Below are 16,885 nucleotides of genomic sequence, written 5' to 3'. Positions count from 1 at the left end.
CACCATTCCCTTTGTGAACATTCAACAACATTCAAAACTCATAAAAATTCAGTTTTTACCACATTAAGAGCTAACATTGAACAAACCACATTGAAAGTTGCCGATAGATACAATGCCACATTCAATACCATTCGTGAACATTCAACAACATTCAACATCATAAAGTTTCAGCTTTTATCATCATTCAACAGCAACATATGAAGAACACTAAAGCTAAAAAGTTTGAGACCAACTAAACCAACAGTAACTTCCAAAGCTCCATCATTCAACAGCAAGACTAGCACCTTCACTTTGACCTCTCTCTCTCCTTGCTGCTTCATCTAGCAAAAATTAAACAATTAGCGAATTAAACCAATATCAAAACTAGCCATGTACATTTCTACAAACAAAATTCTAGTTACCACGTAGCATGTCGACAATGTATTCCCTCCTCAGTGGTTCTGGAAGTGCAAACAACATCCCCATTTGATCTGGCATCCTGACGAACACAACAGCTGCTTTGATAACTTCTGAGCCAGTAAATTCAAGTCTTCGGACCTCATTGATCGCCTTCTCTCTTAGCTTTTGTTGTGGATCCTCATCCCTTGCCTTCTCTTGGTTGGATGCCTGACGATCCATATCTTGCGACATTTTTCCAATTGACATGGTGGCAACCTTCAGATCACCACTCACTTCATTGAACACGTCAAGAAGCGGGTCACTTGATGCGGTCTTCATTCCTTTCCACTCTTTCTTTCGTTTCTTGGAGCTAGATGATGTTGAGTCAACAGAACGCCTCAGTGTCTCTACAGATGTCATATCCTCTCCAACCTCTTCATCATTAACATTTACACAAACTAACTCTTCTTCCAAGTTTTTAACAACATCTGTCATGTCTTCCGCACCTTCACCTATGGCCATGTCCTTGGAATATACCATTGAGAGTTCATCATAGTAAGGAAAGGAGACTCCATACAACCCTTTTGCATCTGGATTATTCTGTGAAAAAAACAAAGACACATCATCAACAGCAGATACAAGACTGACATAAATGTACAATTTAACCTACAATGTGTGTGTTCCAGCCAATGGCCGGAGCCTGCAACAAGAGCCTGACAAAGACGCTACCGAGGAAACTAACGAGCAGGCTCAAGAGGAACCCATGAAGACCGACAACGCAATAGATAGCTGTGACATAGCTGCAACAAGACCTCCTCACAGCCGCAAAAACGCTTCAGTTTCAACCAGTTGCCAGCTTGCATGCCACACTTGAGGTTTGACAATCTGCAAAGCTTCTCAAGGCAGGCTGAACCCACTCTAAACGGAGCAGCAGGCAATATGTACTGTACTGTACTACACTAAGTCAGCAACAGAAAAGTACCTTGCAATGTGTCTCATATTGTTGTTTCTCGCACTGAATCATCTTCTTGGTCGGATCCCATGTGAACCCACTCTTGTTCAACATCTGCTCCAAAGCAGAATACTTTGTCTTGAAGTATCTTAACCCTGGAATCGATATGAGGAGTTGCCGAAATTCTTGAATCAGGTAGCTTTTCAGTGAGGTGAGCTTCAAGTACTGAAGTGTAACCATTATTGAAACTCCCATCACTCCTCCACCTCGGATCCAAAGAAACATCAACCAATGCTTTGATCAGTTCATCATCTTCAACAGGGATCCACTTCCTTTTGTTTTCCCCCCTACCACGAACAGCAATAGAGCCCTCCGAAATGTTCATTCTGTATACAAATGGTGACAAGTTAGAAACACATATATAGTCAAAAATAGTAATACAACCATGAAAAGTACTTAAGCATCAAAAGTACCATGAAAAATAATCAATGAGAAGCCCTATAAGCATTATACATTCCCTGTGTAAGAGTGTCTCGAAAAGTACTCCACACATTTGTTGTGGAGATACCCATAATGAATTCTGGTTCTCCAACTTCTCCTTCGGGCATTTCAGAATTTACCACCGATTGTTCCTCACTTTCCATAGGGTCTCTAGACATTTTTTGCAAAATTAGATTGTGCAAAAGGGCACATGCCATTATTATACGACATTGCGTCTTTATAGGAAAAATATGAAGGGGATCTAAGAATTGCCCATCACCCTTTAAGCCTTCCAAAAGCCCTCTCTATGATATTTCTTGCTCGAGCATGACACATATTGAAATACTCCTCGGCACTATGTGGTGGATTTTGCACTGTCCAACCACCCAAATGGTACCGCTGACCTCGATAAGGTGATAGAAATCCATTGGCGTTTGTATAACCCGCGTCAACAAGATAATAACAACCTAAAAGGATATTTTCAAGTTAATATCCACACTTAAAACACTATACTAACAAACCAAATAGAAGTTATTGAAATAAAACTCGCCTTGAGGGACACGTAATCCGTTTGGCCTCGAGATAGCATCACGCAGCACACGACCGTCATGCGCTGAACCCTCCCAACCAGGCAGCATATAGATGAATTGCATATCGGGTGCACAACACCCAATACATTTGTCACAATGTCCGCTTTCCTCGACCTATATCTTCCTTTTAGATGTGTTGGCACAGTTACCTTGATAGCGGTTCCGTCTAATGCACCCAAACAATTCTACAAATATGTCATAAAAGAAATATCACTTCAATGCGTCTATTTATAGTTGAAGAAAAACTTTAAAGTTTTATGTATTTACCTTAAAGTTTTTCCAAGTATTATCTGTGCTATTCTCTGGTATTGGGTCAGAAGTCTTAAGAAGCAAATGTTGCAACTTTAGAACAACTAGAAGGCATAAGTTGAACTGCCTACTAACCGTCTCGCCGCTTCAAAAGAAAAACCTTCCAATTGTTCGGTTCTTCAAATGATGAGGCAACGTATACAAAAAATGAGCCACTATCTCCTCTACGGTCATATTGCGTGTGGCCTTTAGCCCACCAACATCTCTAAGCATCTCACACAAAATAAAGAAAGTTCTTCTATCCATATGAAGCTCACTAACACATTTTCTATCACTCTCACGAATGAGTTCATTTAAATTCTCCATCCTACGCTCTCTATTTCTTAACCTTCTTTCTATTCTCAGACATTTTCTTCTATATGCTAATCCCATGAGCAACCAAACATAATAGTACGTGACAAGGAGAGAACTCAAGATACCCCTAAATGCCATATTCCTTCGTCGAGTTCTTGAGGATAAATCTGGAGGTCAACGAATTATAACTTAGGATAGAAAGATATTATTCTGCACCATAGACACAAAAGTAAAGTTTGAATATGAAAATAAATAAACTGTCGAGGTTCTGTCCTACGATTCACTTCTCCCCTTCTCCTCTCGCATCAAACATTATCAGCATCGAGCATCAAACATTGGCTATTTTGAGGAAAATAGCCAATGTTTGACCATGCTGCTTGCATTTGTGCTTCACCTGAATGGAATGGTAAATTCCTGGGAACCTCTCGATCAATTCCCTTGTCAACCTTCCCTTGTTCCTCAGGAAAATAGATATTCGAAATTGCTCCAAACTACGATTCATGTCAGGGCAGCTGGATGCATTCAATAACTTACTAATTGTCAACTGTCCAGAGTTCCGATCACTAGAAACATGCATCGTAGATCTGCCATCACTGGAAATCCTCGATCTGCGTGGTTGCGAAAACCTGTCATCCTTGCCCAGTGCGCGGCCGCCTCACCCCGCACGCACACGGCACGCCCACACCACATTCCACTGCCCCGACTCACGCGCGCCTGCCATTGCTGTCCCGGCCACTTCGCTTTCTAGCTAGCTCTCTTGTCCCTTCCATCACTAGCTAGCCCGCCTATATCATCATTGCTGTTGGAGACTTGTTCTCAAATGCTATGAATTAAGAACAAGGCAACATAAAATGTTAAATGTTACTGTCCTTCGTCCATGAAGCATTATTCCTTTGAGGATAATGGATCTTGGACGAAGGTTGATGAGAGTATTATTACGAAGTTGAACCTTCGTAATAAACTTTCAATAAACATTGTAAGATAATGTGAAATAGAAGGTATAAGATGAATGGATAAATCACAGATGCATTATATTATATTTACTTAATATATTGAATCATTAAATACAATGATACCTATGCCTTGGCAAAGGTTGAATTCCGAGAGATGTGATTGCAAAATCCAGAATGCGTGAACAGTAACGGAATACTGTTCACTATTTATAGGCACAGGACGCAGCCTGTGAGGAATTACAAGTATGCCCCTTATAAAAACTTACAACATTGACTCAGACATTTATGGACTAAAAGGTCATTCTATCTTTAAGTCGGTTTGTAATGCCGAAGCTTTACGAAGAGGAACCTTCGGCTATCTTATACAAACAGCTTCATCCGAGGACCACTTCTTTCTATAAGACCTTCGACGACGAAGCATAGACCCAACAGTAGCCCCTTTCGCGGTGCTAGATCGTTTTTCGTAACGAGCTTGATCCGTGAAAAAAGTTTCTTAGGCTTCGGAGCGCCGAAGGTCTCAAAAACACCTTCCCTGAGCTCGTTGTCGAGAAACGATTCAATCTCCCTGCGCGTAGCGGCCCCACCTTGCAGAGTTACTGTTCGGTCACTGCGGTCCACCGTACAGCGAGTGCGAGCGGGTGTCCGCCTGGTGTAAAACTTCTGGCGCTTCGCCTTCTTACCTGCAGCACTATATAAACAGACGAGTAGGTGTGAAGTTACCACAGCATTTACTGCTATTTGCACTGTTTTGCTGCCAAAATTTTTAACCGTCGCCGAAGCTTATCTGTCGGAATCGAACGAAGCTCCATCTTGAAGCCTGCTTCGGAGGAAAAAAGTATTAAAGTTTCACAAGTTCATAGTTAAATGGCCAGAGTCCGTTCTACCGCCAGGGTTGAGCGTGAGGGGGACGAAACTGAAGCTTCGGAGACGGTTCCTATCTCCGAAGCAATGCGACGTTCCGGGCTGGTAACTACAGAAGAAAACCCTACTGCTGAAACAGAACAAACAACTGCCGTAGTAGAAGAAGAAGAAGAAAACACTGAAGAAACTGATCCTGAAGATGATTCTCATATTGCCGCGCCAAGCAAGCCCAGCCATTTGGACTTTGGCAAGTCAACTGTTTCCAAGGCTGACTTCCCCAAGATGGTGAAGTCGGGCTATTTTACTGAAAATGAGAAGAAGTTACTTCGCTTTGGGGGGGAAGAAACTACCCCGAAGCCAGAAAAGGATGAAATAGTCATTTTCAAGAGCTTCTTAAAGGCTGGATTAAGATTTCCTTTGAATAGGATAATTTCTGGCGTACTAGATCAATTTGGTATCTACTTTCACCAGCTGACTCCCAATGCGATTGTCAGGCTCAGCGTATACATCTGGGCTCTCCGAAGCCAGGCGATGGAACCATTTGCCGACAGCTTTTGTCGAGTTCATGAACTACATTACCAAACGAAAGCCAGAAAAGACGGATTGCATGAAAATTTTGGTTGCTATAACTTTGCTTATCGGAAAACCACGAAGTTTCCCGTGATTAGCTACCGAAGCAAATGGGCAGCAGGGTGGAAATCAGAGTGGTTTTACGTCAAGGTCGACGAAGATAAAGAGAAGCTGGTTCAGAGCCCTCTTGAACTAACTTTCGGAGAAACAAGACCTCGGTGCAAAATGACATTAGGTGGTCCAAGTTTGGCCGCGGTGAGCGAATTCAAGATTATTGCAGAACATATTGGAACTAGGGATCTAGTGCAAGAATTCCTATCCTTCAGGGTTTTTCCTACCTCAAAAGAATGGGAAATGCCGAAGCTACAGGGGGAGAAGAAAAAAGGGGAACTTGTACGGTTGCCCTACTACTACAAGTTCAAGAAATACTTTAAAAAACCTTGCCAAGAGTGGTTGGAAACAATTGAATTTATGTGTAATGAAATACTTGGCAACTACTCCAAAAAAGAAGATCAATTGATGACCGCGGCCTTCGGCACCCGTCCGAAGCGAAGACTAAACCGAGTGTTGGACGCCCTGGGCTTCGAATACCCTGATTACGAAAATCTGAACAAAGGCGCCGAAGGCCAAAAAAGGAAAAGGAAAGTTGAGGCCTCAAATGAAGATGAAAAAGAACTACCAAAAAAGAAATTTCCGAAGAAGAAGAAAGCGTCCCCTCCGAAGCGTAACATATCTGACGAAGAAGAAACCCCCGCATCACCCTCTGCCGCTGTCGTTGAAGAAATTCTGAAGGTAATGACTGAATCCTTACCTACGAAGCTAAGTCCACTGGGGCCAAATCTGACAAAGTTTTTTCAGAAGAACAAGGAGCCCGAAAAATCGATGAAAGAAATCAAAGCAAAGAGACAAAGGATTATCACTGTGACAGAGGTAATTGACAAGACCCCGCCAAGGGCTTCAGCCCAGAAAATACCAGCGGCTGCAGAGGGGACAGATATTGACATTGCACCTTCGGAGGCCGCAGCTGCCGAAGCTGCCTCAGCTGAAGATTTGAACCTGGAGAGCACAATTGAACACATTGATCAAATACTGCTAGACATGGCTGCAGAAGAAGCTACCACTGCCGCCGAAGAGGCCGTGACCGTAGCGTCGAAGAAAGGAAAAGAAACTGCTGATGAAGCTTCAGAAAACGAAACCTTCGTGTTCCAGAACTTAATTGGAGAACATCTATCAAAAGCTGAAATAGAAGAGCTTAGAGAGTATGCCAAATCCTGTGGATACAAGCCTGGGGCACTCCTCTTCGGAGGCGTTGATGATGAGAAATTAGAGTGCATTCGAGATCAAACAGGGGCCAAAGTTATCAGTACTCTGTCCAAGAGTATTGGATTCCCGAAGCTAGAAACAGACATCAGCCGCTACCGACGACAACATGTCGTTGGTAGTTTATTTTATTCCAACTTCAAGGTGAATAACTTGTCCCTTAACTTTTATTGTTTCTAATAGTAAAAAACATGTCTGACGAAGGTTGTTTTCGTGCAGAGCATGCTGTTGAGCAAAGCCTTACAAATGCAACAAGATCTCGAAGATAAAAAGCACGAAGTTATAATTGAAAATTTGGAAAGCAGAATAAAAGAGCAATCAGATGCTTTCGAGAAAAAGAACTTCGAGCTCCAGACAACCGAAGGTTTATTGGCAGAAGCCGAAGCAAAAATAACAGAACTGAACACGAAGCTTCTCCGGCAGTCTGAGCAGTTCGAACGAGAAAAACAAGATCTTAATGCAAAACTTGAAGCCGAAGCTCAACAAAATTCAGATTTGAGAAAACTACTGATAAATCTTCAAGAAAAGTGCTTAGAATTTAGCAACAAATGCATTCAACGATTAAGAAAGATTTTTTACTCAGTTGGAGCCAGCAGTGAAAAATTCACCCCCTCAGCTGAAGACCTACCGAAAACCTTCGAACATATTGAGGGGGAGATTGACGAGCTCGACGAAGTCATAGCTGGGCATGGTGATTTCTGTGCCTGGGTGGCTTCTCGAGGGACTGCTGCAGCCTTCCTGAAGGCTGGCTGTGATCATGGGAAGATTGTCAATAGGCCAAATTTCACTTTATCACCATCAATCCTAGATGACATCCCTGATATCGCCCGAAGTATCTCGAATCGATTTGTAAAAATGATATGGACAAAAGGTGGGCGAGAGAAGGCTGGAGACGAAGCTCGCAGCCACCTTGATCCAGTAAGAAACCATACCTTGTGCTTACCTTTTCCTGTAAACTTGATTTTGACTTCCGATGACCTTATTCGTGTAGGATGACGAAGCCGAAGCTGATGATCAAAAATAACGCCGAAGCCGAAGCTCCTTGGAGATTTAGATAGTAGACTGTAGACAATACTTGAAAAACTTTTGAGATAACTTTTGTAAATGTAGCCAAAACTTGCCTTTAATGAATTCTGTTCATACCTTGTTATATATCCTTATCCTTTCATTGATGTATGAGAAATGCTTTGATGTGGACGAAATTTTCTTTTGAGCCGAAGGCGAAAAAACACCTTCCCTTCTTTTCGTACGCAGCGAAGCATAGAAAACAACATTTTTCCTTTTTTCTTTGTGCACGAAGCTCTTTTTTCCCTTTCTTTTTTCTCTTTTTGCCGAAGCAACCATTTATGCGATGAAGATGATTATCCTACATATGCCTAGATGAATGTTTATGAATGCAAATGCTATGATGTAATGTGATGTGCAAATGAATGGCCAAACACGTATCCGAAGCCATATTCATAGCCATTATTTTCTTAAAAACAATCACACCTCAGCTCTGCATTCCCTTAGGAACGTCTTTGGAGCTTCTTCGCCTTTACTTTTGGCGGAATCAGCGTTGACTTTTCGCTGTAAGCTCTGCATTCCCTTAGGAACGACTTTGGAGCTTCTTCGCCTTTACTTTTGGCGGAATCAGCGTTGACTTTTCGCTGTAAGCTCTGCATTCCCTTAGGAACGACTTTGGAGCTTCTTCACCTTTACTTTTTGGCACTCGATGGTGCGTTCTCAGCCTTTACATTTACATTCCTTGGGGGATTTTGCTCTTATAGAACTAAAAAAGGAAATTACATGTGCTGGCCCCATTAAAAACCTTTCTCCCCCTTCGGAAAGGAAAAGGGTGCCATGAAAGAAAAATAAAAAATAAAAAATATGAAAAATTACATCGAGTTATACATAATATCGCCGAAGCTCATCCGCATTCCAAGACCTAGGAATGTCATTGCCGTCCATATCCTTCAATCTGTATGAACCGGGTCTTGACGAAGATGCTACTAAGAAAGGTCCGTCCCATTTCAACTGCAATTTGCCCACTATTTCTGGGTTGGCCACTCTCCGAAGCACCAAGTGCCCTGGCTCAATATTTTTTAGCCGAACCTTTCTATCCCGCCATTTGACTGTTTCGGCTTGATATTTATTGATATTCTCCACGGCCTGCAGTCTGATCCCTTCTAAAGCATCTTTTTCTATAGAATAAGCAGCTTCGGAATCTGATTCTGCCGAAGCTACTATCCTTATTGATCCGGTTTTAGCTTCCTCTGGAGTTATTGCTTCGTCACCGAATAACAACTTGAATGGAGTGAAGCCTGTAGACCTTGATGTTGTCGTGTTGTGGCTCCACACCACTTTGGTTAACTGATCTGGCCATTTTCCTCTGGGTTGATTGAAGATTAACTTCATTATTCCTGTCATTATAATGCCGTTGGCTCTTTCAACGAGTCCATTTGACTCCGGGTGCCTAACTGATGCAAAATGGATCTTCGTACCAATTTGGTCACAGAAATCCCTGAAAGCTTCGGAGTCAAACTGTGTCCCATTGTCCACAGTGATAGCTTTTGGTACCCCGAAACGACAAACAATATTCTGCCAGAAAAACTTTTGGACGGTAGCCGAAGTTATTGTGGCTAAAGGCTTCGCCTCAATCCATTTAGAAAAATATTCCACAGCTACTACAACATATCTCAGGTTCCCTTGGGCCGGTGGTAACGGACCTAACAAGTCAAGGCCCCACCTTTGCAATGGCCAAGTGGGTTGTATGAGCTGTGTTAAGGACGAAGGTTGTTTTTGATCTCTTGCACATTTCTGACAACCTTCACACTTTTGAACCAATTCTGCTACATCCGAAGCTGCCTTCGGCCAATAAAACCCTTGACGGAAAATTTTTCCAAGTAACGGCCTAGATCCGATGTGAGATCCACACAGGCCTGCATGTATTTCTTTCATTAACTCTATACCTTCGGTTCTGGATAAACATTTGAGCAGCGGAGCACAAACTCCATGTTTGTACAACTCCCCTTCTATCATGACATATGGACGAGCTCTTGCCTCTATCCTCTTGTTATAAGCTTCGTCATCTGAAAGGAATTTACCCTGAAGGTAAGAGATGATCTCGGTTCTCCAATCTTCGCTAAAAACAGGAGATATGTTAAGGACTGCTCTTTCAAGAAGTTCCACCGAAGGTGCTTTTATTGTTTCGAAGAACACATCCGAAGGTAGAGGCAGCCCCTGTGCTGCTGACTTAGCTAGCAAATCAGCATGCTCATTTTGTCCTCGAGGGATATTTTTGACAGAAAACCCTTCGAAGGAAGCTTCAACTCTTCGAACCATATCCAGATATTTTTCAAGCTTCGGATCCTTAGCCTTGCAACTCTTGTCAATATGACCCGAAACAACCTGGGAATCAGTTTTAAGTATGGCCCTTCTGATTCCCATTGCTTTTAACTTCCGAAGACCTAGAATCAATGCTTCGTACTCAGCAATGTTATTTGTGCAATTAAAATCAAGCTTTGCCGCATAACAAGTTTTGACTTTGGAAGGTGAAACCAACACAGCAGCCGCTCCTGCTCCGAAGGTTCCCCAAGATCCATCACAAAACACTGTCCAGGCTTCGTTGTCTTTATTCGTTTCCTCCTCTGAGCCCCTGGCGTCCAATCAGCAATAAAGTCTGCCAGCGCCTGTGACTGAATCGAAGATCTATGAACATATTCAATACAAAATTCATTGAGCTCTGCAGCCCATTTTCCAATCCTTCCAGTAGCTTCTCGGTTCCTCATAATATCCTTCAGAGGTTGTGATGAAGGAACAATTATGTTGTAAGCTTGGAAATAGTGCCGAAGTTTCCTGGAGGCCATCAAGACAGCATACAGTACCTTCTCCAACTCTGTATAATTTTTCTTTGATAAACTAAGAACCTCGGAAACAAAATATATTGGGGCCTGCCTTTTGACTTGACCATCAAGCTTCTCCTGGACAAGCGCTGCACTTACTGCTGAGTGCGAAGCTGCCACATATAATAATAAGGGAGCCCCTGGCATTGGTGGAGTCAATGTTGTTAGATCTATTAAATACTGTTTTAGCTCTTCAAAAGCCTTCTGCTGAATTGGTCCCCATTGAAAGACTTCTGCTGACTTCAGCACTTCGAAGAATGGTAAGTTTCTCTCTGCTGATCTGGATATGAATCTATTGAGAGATGCCAATCTTCCTGTCAATCTTTGAGCCCCCTTCTTTGTAGTTGGTGGCTCCATCCGAAGTATAGCTTCAATTTTACTTGGATTGGCTTCAATTCCCTTTGTTGAAACCAAGCATCCAAGAAATTTCCCCTTCTTCACTCCGAAGACGCATTTTTCTGGATTTAACTTTAAGCCAGCTTGCCTGAAACTGGCGAAGGTCTCCTGCAGATCAGCAATATGATTCTCCTGCTTCGTGCTTTTGACAATGATATCATCAACATAAGTTAGCACATTTCTGCCTATTTGAGATTGGAGAACCTTCGCAGTCATTCGGCTGAAACTTCCTCCAGCGTTTTTGAGCCCCTCAGGCATCCGAAGATAGCAATATGTGCCACTTGGAGTTATGAAGCTAGTCTTCGGCTCATCTTCCTTCTTCATCCAAATTTGGTGATAGCCTGAATAACAGTCTAACAGACTCATGAGCTCTGAAGAAGCTGCTGCATCAACTAAAGAGTCTATCCTTGGTAATGGGAATTCATCCTTCGGACAAGCCTTGTTAAGATCTGTAAAATCGATGCACATTCGCCACCTGCCATTGGCCTTTTTTACCATAACAGTGTTAGCTAGCCATTCTGGGTACTTCACTTCTCTGATAACTCCTGCACTAAGGAGTCTTTTGACTTCGTTGCGAGCACCTTCGGCCTTATCATCTGACATTTTCCGAAGCCTTTGCTTTCTGGGTCTGAAGGATGGATCGACATTGAGCGAGTGCTCAATAACATCTCTATTAACTCCGCAGAGATCATTGGCTGACCATGCAAAAACATCCTTGTTATTGAACAAAAACCTTATCAAGGTTTTCTCCTGCTCTTCGGATAACTGAGAGCCTAACAGCACCTTCTGCTCTGCTATGTCCTCACATAAGAGCATAGGCTTCGGCTGATCTGCTGAAGCTGCTTTCTCCCTTCTGAATTTGTACTGTTCACAAGCTTCAGCTCCATCTATGTTATGGATTGCTTTTGAGTCAGTCCAATTGCCTTCGGCCCTTCTTGCAGCTTCCTGACTTCCATGAATAGCAATGGGTCCCTGATCTGAAGGTATCTTCATGCAAAGATAGGCAGGATGAAGGATTGCTTCGAAGGCATTGAGGGTACCACGACCAATAATTGCATTGTAAGGGTATTCCATGTCAACAATGTCAAACACAACTTGCTCAGTTCTAGTGTTGTTGATGAACCCGAAGGTCACTGACATGGTGATCTTGCCCAGTGCTACAATCTGCCTTCCTCCGAAGCCACAGAGAGGATGTGTAGCATCATGAATCTTATCCTCTGGCTCTTGCATTTGTCTGAAGGCCTTAGCAAATATGATGTCAGCTGCACTGCCTGTGTCAACCAAGACATTGTGGACCAGAAATCCTTTGATAACACAAGAGATAACCATGGCATCGTTGTGTGGGTAATCTTTGAGCTGAAGGTCCTCTTGGGAAAAGGTAATAGGAATGTGAGACCATCTTGACTTGATGAAGGGTCCTTGCACCCCAACGTGCTGTACCCTTCTCTGTGCTTCCTTCTTCTGTTTCTTGTTAGCTGGCTCTGAGGACGAGCCACCTGTGATCGGGAGCACCAGCTTCGGGTCCGAAGCAGCTCCAGCTTGGTCGTTGAACGAAGCCATCAGCTCAAAAAGTGGAAGTGAGTTCACCGGAGGTGGGCGCCAATGTTGGAGACTTGTTCTCAAATGCTATGAATTAAGAACAAGGCAACATAAAATGTTAAATGTTACTGTCCTTCGTCCATGAAGCATTATTCCTTTGAGGATAATGGATCTTGGACGAAGGTTGATGAGAGTATTATTACGAAGTTGAACCTTCGTAATAAACTTTCAATAAACATTGTAAGATAATGTGAAATAGAAGGTATAAGATGAATGGATAAATCACAGATGCATTATATTATATTTACTTAATATATTGAATCATTAAATACAATGATACCTATGCCTTGGCAAAGGTTGAATTCCGAGAGATGTGATTGCAAAATCCAGAATGCGTGAACAGTAACGGAATACTGTTCACTATTTATAGGCACAGGACGCAGCCTGTGAGGAATTACAAGTATGCCCCTTATAAAAACTTACAACATTGACTCAGACATTTATGGACTAAAAGGTCATTCTATCTTTAAGTCGGTTTGTAATGCCGAAGCTTTACGAAGAGGAACCTTCGGCTATCTTATACAAACAGCTTCATCCGAGGACCACTTCTTTCTATAAGACCTTCGGCGACGAAGCATAGACCCAACAATTGCCCTGCGCCGCACGCTGCTGTGCTCTTCTCGACTACGCGCCAACAATGGAGAGACGACAGAAATACTCCGATGAACTGGATCTAGAACTCCGACGAGCAGTCTATCGCGTAGTCCACTAGTTCGAGATTTGGGGGATTTGTTACCTGGACGGCGGCGAAGACTTGGCGCTCGCTGCTGGCGTTCGAGGAGGAGGGAGGCCTGGTGGCGGCGCGACACTGGCGTCCGAGGAGGAGAGGAGAGCTTTCAGCTGAATCCGGCACTGGCGCGGCACTGGCCTGGTGCCGACCCGGACGATTGATTACGACTAGGGTTGGAGGGTTTGAGTTTTGTATACGGCGGTATCCCATTCCAATGTATGTGATTTCAATAGAACCCATAACAAACACATGTAACGTTATTTGATACCTGAAGCGTCCCCAATCCTCTGGGACTCAAATGTGATACAATTACTAGTCCCAGGAGGCTAGTAAACACATTTATACATCAGATGATTCTAGATCTGCTTAAACGAGACAAACCTATAAAGGTGGCGATCAACTTTAAGAGTTGGTCCACAACTCGGGTCATATCATCAGAGTGGGGCTGAAGCAGCCCGATATACACAGTGAAGCAATTCAGCGGTCCAACAGCCACAGGCAAGGTTGGGAACAGTCGTAACTCTTACCCGATCTCCTTTTTCTGAAAAACAACAAATAAGCAAGGGTGAGTACAAACGTACTCAGCAGCCCACCTTCACCCGCGGAATGGGGAAATCAGATATAATGCATGGAATATGTGGAGCTCAGAATATTTTGCAGAAACAACAGTATTTTATGCAGGGTTGTTTTGAGAAACATTTTGTACTTTTGCAAAGCGCATCCTCTCCAAAAGGAGCAGGAAGTTTTTCAGTATTATAACAAAATCCCCTGGACTAAACCATCCAGGTATCTCAGCAGTTTCCCACTGGTTTTCATTTCCAAAAACAGCTACTGTACTTCCCGTCCACCATAGCTCACGGTTCAACAGCCAGACCTTTTAAAAACCACTTTTCAAAAGCATATCTTTTTTTGGAAAACAAAACATTAATTGCCATACCATACCAGACTCGTCCATTCCTGTGGACACAGACTATTCGAATAGGTTTTCAAACTCTGCGCAGAGGTGTACACTTTACCCACTAGTCCGGCTCTGCGATCTCATAGCTAGTGAGACCCGAATTCGAATCTCTTTCTTTCCTCGCACGTCCTAACCTTAACGGTTATACCGGAAGGAGTCAGGCCACCGCCATGTCCAAACCGGACAAAACATTCCCCCTCCTTATCCTTCCGGTGCTCTCCAGCCTTCATAACCCTGGGGTTGGATCGTACGAGTTTGGATTGAGTGACTGCCCACACAGTCTCGAGTGGTTGTACTTATCATGAGTACAGGTAGTGAAAGATGACAAACCGGTCCTTATACGATGGGACAATCCTTCTGCTCATGCCTAAACCAGCAGAGCCATCACCTTAGGCCCTCCCCTAAACCAGGGAGTCCCTGATTATCCCACTCACAAGGTGATAAGGGTGAAAACCCTTCATCATACACATTTTTAAAAGCATTTTCTTTTGAAAACTCACACCTTTTCTCAAATCATTTGTAACAAATATATTAAGGATTGATTGCGGCAAGCGGCTTAGGTGGCCATAATAACTTATCTCAAAATCATATCATGCATAAAATAACAGGCTGAGGGTTGTGGTTGAAAAACATAGGTAATTTATGCATCAAAGGGATACAATGAGCTTGTCGTGCTTATTCGACGAAGGGGGAAGGAGAGCTCGCGGAACTGGCTTCTGGCTCCACCGCCTAGCGTAGACTTGCAGATCTGGCCTCCACGAGATGGCACGAACGCTCCGATAACTATGCAACATGAACAAGCAAACATACAAACCAGCAAGTATACCGACAAATATTTAGTATAGTGGTCAGAAAAGCGATATATGGATGGGTAGAGTCTTGAGTAGAATCTATGTCATGTGGTGTTGTGATATTACTGGTGGTGGAGCGGAGGTGCTTACCAAGAGGGTGGACTGGAGGCAAAGCGACACTATGCGTGTAGCCGGCAGAGCGGATTAACTGAGTGGGTGGGGTGTTTGCCTTGGCTGAGGGTGTTGAGTGTGTGTGGAGAGGGAGAGGGTAGCTGGGTGTATGTGGTGTAGCACAGTGAAGTTCACTGTTGGTGAGAATAGTGACGAATGAATCGTCTGACTTAGTATGAACAGGAGAGTTATAGGCAGAATATGGAACAAGAGTATTTTGGGAGTTTTTGGAATATGGACCATGCTTAAGGGATGACATGGTTGGATAGGGAATAGTTTGATAAGAATTTAGAAACAAGAATTATTGGAATCGGAGTTTGGAAGCCTGGTTCGAAGGAATCTTAAAGTTAAGCGTGCTCAACTTGGAGAAACTTGGGATGGGTGACCAGTGGGAAGTTCCCACTGGAAGGAAAATCACAGTCACCGGAGTTCGTATGACTGGAATATGGGTCTGGTTGGTCTTAGGTGGACTGGACAGTATGATGTATGAGTAGTTGAAATTTGGGGTGATCGGCTAATCGATGAATAGTAACGATGAATAGTGACGACAAAAAAGTTACTATAGATATCATCGATGAGCAGTAATGATGATAAATAGTAACGATGATGAATAGTAACAATGAATAGTAACGATGGTGAATAGCGTATGAACGAACGATGAATAGGAACTATGAACGAACGATGAACGGTGAATAGGAACTATGAACGAACGAACGATCGGAATTTCGGCAGCATAATGGCAGGACAAAGATTATCTGGAAGAACGATGAATAGGGACTATGAACGAACGATGAACGATGAATAACAACTATGAACGAACGATGAACGATCGAATGATCGAACGAACGAACGATCGGAATTTCGGCAGCATAACGGTAGGAAAAAGATTATTTGGACGAACGAACGGACGAACGATCGAACGATCAGACGAATAGACGAACGAACCATGAACGATCGGATGAACGATCGAACGATCGGTCGAACGAACGAACAAACTAAGAACAGGGGACGAACGATCGAAGAACGATCGAACGATCCTTGTGCTAGTGTGTGCTTGTGTGGAACATGGAGTGGGTGTGTGTGGGGGGGAAGAGAGTTTCCATGAAATGGCTTGGGGTGGGATGAGAGGAGGCCCTTGCCCCTCTATTTATAGCCATGGTGGGGGGATTAGGGGGAGGGATGAGAGGATTAGTGGGAGGATGAGAGGATTAGTGGGAGATTAGCATGGATTTGTCTTATATGAGTGTAATTAGCTTATAGAGCTCACCGTATGACACCAGAGGCATACATATACGTATGAGCATGAGAAAAGTTATGAAGAAAATATTTGTAGGGACTTGAAAAATGATTATGAAGGTATTTCTTAGGAAGAAAATACTTGGAGATATATTGGTGGAATATTTGGGCAATATTTCTGGAAAGAACTTGAAGGGGATTACTCGGGAAATATCTAGGCAGTATTTCTGGAAAGAATTTGAGGGGGATCACTGGAGAAACATTTGTAGGATATTTGAGGAGGATTTTGGAGAGAATATAGACCACTATATTTTATTTGTTGATATCAACTCGCAAACAAACATTTTGAAACGAAATTTGAAATTCATTTTGAATTTAGAGCGAGTTTGAGAAAATTCCAAGATTTGAATTTT

General features: G+C 43.0%; 1 pseudogene; it reads right to left on the bottom strand.

Annotated features, from left to right (window-relative positions):
* Positions 1-523: 523 nt before the first annotated feature.
* On the bottom strand, positions 524-1,837 carry LOC103628633 (uncharacterized; annotated as a pseudogene).
* Between the last annotated feature and the right edge of the window lie 15,048 nt (positions 1,838-16,885).

Source organism: Zea mays, chromosome 5 (assembly GCF_902167145.1).
Source record: "Zea mays cultivar B73 chromosome 5, Zm-B73-REFERENCE-NAM-5.0, whole genome shotgun sequence".
NCBI classification, from domain to species: Eukaryota; Viridiplantae; Streptophyta; class Magnoliopsida; order Poales; family Poaceae; genus Zea; species Zea mays.
Note: the sequence above shows the minus strand (reverse complement) of the source record. Positions and strands in the feature narration are given on the sequence as shown.